This window comes from Octopus bimaculoides, chromosome 1 (assembly GCF_001194135.2).
Source record: "Octopus bimaculoides isolate UCB-OBI-ISO-001 chromosome 1, ASM119413v2, whole genome shotgun sequence".
NCBI lineage: Eukaryota > Metazoa > Mollusca > Cephalopoda > Octopoda > Octopodidae > Octopus > Octopus bimaculoides.
Window position 1 is genome coordinate 138,506,306 of NC_068981.1, and position 4,150 is coordinate 138,510,455.

Sequence of the window (4,150 nt, forward strand, 5' to 3'; positions counted from 1 at the left end):
ATATTCCTACATATATATACAGGGTATCTCAAAAGTTACTGATGGGATTCAGTTTTTAATAATTTCCTTAACTTAACAAATAAATGCATGAAATTTTGATACAATATAAAGAACATAATGGAAATTAATATGCACAAGGTAAATTTTGCAACACCACTGCATCACATATGAAAAATGACATTGATTAAATGGCAGCCATTTTTGGCTTGGTACGCCCGTGCACTTTGCAAAACTTGCACCATAACACCCTCAAGAGTTTCCAACCCCACTTCTCTGATTTTTCTGTTGATGTTCTACTTCAGTTGCACCAGGGTCTCCAGTTTGTTGACGTAAACCCTCTCTTTCAGGTATCCCCACAAGAAAAAAATCCGGGTTAGTTAAGTCTGGGGAACGTGAAGGCCAGTTTGACATTGCCGTAGCAGGAGATTATTCACTCTCCAAAACACTGCCACAGCAACTGCATTGTTTCCTTTGCGGTATGAGCAGTTGCCCCATCTTGCTGGAACCATGTGTGATGTCTACTTTGAATGGACGGGCACCAAAAGGTCTCAGTCAGGGATATCTGAAAGAGAAGGTTTACATCAACAAATCGGAAACCCTGGTGCAACTGAAGGAGAACATCAATAGAAAAATCAGAGAAGTGAGGTATGAAACTCTTGAGGGCATTATGGTACAAGTTTTGGAAAGAGCACGGAATTGCGAACCCGAAAAAGGATGCCATTTAAGCGATGTCATTTTTCATATGTGATGTAGCTGTGTTGCAAAATTTGACTTCAGCGTATTAATTTCCATTATGTCATTTATATCAAAATATAAAGGGCATAATCAAAATTTCATACATTTATTTGTAAAGTTAAGGAAGTTATTAAAGACTAACACCCATCAGTGACTCTTAAGACATTTTGTACATCTATCTATCTATCTATCTATCTATCTATCTATCTATCTATCTATCTACCTATCTATCTATCTATCTATCTATCTATCTATCTATCTATCTATCTATCTATCTATAGTAATCCCACGACATATCGCGGTTCACCGATCACGGTTTATTATTCAAGCTTATGTTGATTCCTTCGTGATGTAGTTTTGCATTTATAATAAAATAAATATATACAAATTATAAAAATAATAATAGTAAAATATATACAGTACAGTACTGTTTCTACTTCGCGGATTTTCACCTGTCGTGGGTTGTTTTGGAACGTAACAGCCGCGATAGTTGAGGGATTACTGAATATATATTCTCTAAGTAACGACTTGATTGGAACTGTTGAACAGATCAACAACTTCTGAGCATTTGTGAGCGTTAGAAACACAGGGAACTTCATTCAGCAAGCGTCATTTTATCGGTTAGCTCGAATCATCGATGTCATACTGTTTTGGTCTGCGAATTATATTAAAGGTGTAAATATCTGCTGATGCACAGTCATTTACTAACTAACCCAGGAGTAAGTAATTCAGTTGATCGCACAACAGAATACTCATCGTCGAACGACGGAGATATTTATCTATCTGTCTATCTATCTATCTATCTATCTATCTATCTATCTATCTATCTCGCGAACACTGATTCTAAGGAGATTTGTTTACTCTTTCTAGTGACCACATACATGACTCCCACTGGTCGCTGACAAGAATGTGTTTTACAGTACTATTACAAGGTGGAGCATAAAGATATCCCAGATTTGCAGTGGGCACTGTGTGGGCTGTCGTGGCAGTCTTTCTTTCTGTCTGTCACTGTCTTTCTCTCTCTCCCTCTCTTGTTTATAAGATCTGATATTTTACATCATTCTCTGTCTATCACATTCACATTCTTCCCTCTTTTCTCTCCTTCCTATGTCTACACTGAATTGCTCGCTTTCTCGTTTTCTCAAATAAAGCAAGCGCATACTAACAGACACCCGCACAGAATTTGTAAGAGCAGCGCAGTGAGCGTTCTGTAGACACTTCACACTCGGTCCAAATGTATCTGTACCAGAACGGAAAACGATTTTGCTTTGGATTTCTAACCTTCAGGCAACTGGATCCACACTGAAAATAAAACCACCTAGTAGACCTAGGGCCATTAGAAATCTAGAAAATATGGCAGCAGTAAGAGTATCCATTCAGCAATCGCTAAGGCATCCCGCTCGTAAGCATAGCATAGCCGTAGGGAGATCAAGTCGGAATTTGAGGAGGATCATGCATGCCAATTTAAAAATGCATCCATCCAGAATGATGTTGGTTCAAGAATTAACTGAAACAGATCATAACAACCACAGAGCCGTATGTGTGGATATTCTTGCGCAAGTTCCGCTTCAGGTGTTATTCTGAGTACCGATGAGGCTGAATACCATATCAATGGAGCCGTAAACAAGCAGAATTTTCGCTACTAGGCTGAACAAATCCTCCTGAACTTCACCAACGACCGCTTCACTCTCCTCGCGTAGCTGTTTGGTGTGCAGTCGCCGACTTTGGGGTGATCGGACTGTATTTTCTTGAAGAAGGTTGTGCACCAGTGACTGTTACCGCTGGTCAGTCCGTTGAAATGTTGGAGGTCTTTCTGTTCACCAAACTGGACGTTTGGATACAGAACGTGTGGTTTCAACCGGACGGGGTCACAGCTCACACAACACGCCGTTCTCTCGAAGTGTTGAGGGAAATGTTTCCTGGGTGTTTGATCACTTTAAGGGGAGACGCGGGGTGACAGGCATGGTCACCAGATTTAAGCCCTTGTGACTTTTTCCTTTGTGGTTACCTGAAAGAAAAGGCTTTCCGAATCGTTCTCGAACGCTTGAGGATTTGAAGGAAAGGATGAGAGAGGAAATCGATGCAGTTCCACCTGAGATGACACTGAGAGTCACGGAGAACTTCCGGGAACGATTCCATCTGTGTCTTGCCAACAATGGCCGCCATTTGACTGATATGATTTTTAAAACTCATTAAAGTAAAACTATTTTTTATGTACTTTAAAAAAATATAATCAGTTTTTTTTAATATCCAATCAAAATGTTGGTGATCTTTATGCCTCACGCTGAACTGTAACCCTACATATCTAAAAGAAAATGTTGCTATCTATCTATCTATCTATCTAACTATCTATCTATCTGTCGATCTATCTATCGTTCGATCTATCTATCCATCTATCTATTTATCTATCTATCTATTTGTCTGTCAGTCTATCAATCTATCTATCTATGTGTCTGTCTGTCTGCCTATCTATCTATCTATTTATCTATCTGCCTGTCTGTCTGTCTGTCTGTCTATCTAGCTACCTATCGTTGTGATTCTCTCTCTCTCTCTCTCTCTGTTAAATTATATTTAAATTATATAATCTCTGTATTTGAATTATTTGTCATTTTTGTGTGGGATGGTGGAGTGGTGGATCAGTCTGCTGGCAATATGAACCTTACCCTGATACTTTGTTATTGTGTGGTATGAGATCACCGAAATTATGAACATTTGTATTGTATGTGATAATTCTTTCTCCTATAGGCACAAAGCTTGAAATTTTACGAGGAGGGTATAGTCGATTACATTGACCCCAGTGATCGACTAGAACTTACTTTATCGACCTCAAATGAATGAAAGTCAAAAATCAACCTCGGCAAGATTTGAACTCAGAACACGGATGAAATAGTGCTAAGCATTTTGCCCAGTGTACTAACGATTCTACCAGCTCGCAGGCTTATTATGGTGTTGATCAATACGTTTTACAGGGTATAAAATTATCATTGATATGGGGTGTCAAAGGATATGTTTTAGGATTTTGTTAAAGTTATTGGGTAGTATTGAAGCATAAAATATATCAAATTAAATTAATCTAAAAGAAAGATTAAGAAAGAGTTTTGTCGTTTCCATTTTTGCAAAAACCGAAATTATAAAAAAGATATTTAAAAGGAAACAATTTTCATTTATCTTTTGTTATTTTTATATTTGTCTTCGAGAGTTTGGTGGATCGACAATAAAGAAAGAGTGTAAATTTTTTACATGATTAAGTTTGATCTCTGGAAGTCGTGGGTTTAAATTCTTTCAGGATCGACTTCATTTCTCGTTCTTGAAAAGAAGTGTACAGTAAATGCATAAACACACTGAGATTGAAATGATCAGAAAATAAACCTTCGCTATCGAAACGAATATATATATATATATGTATATATATATA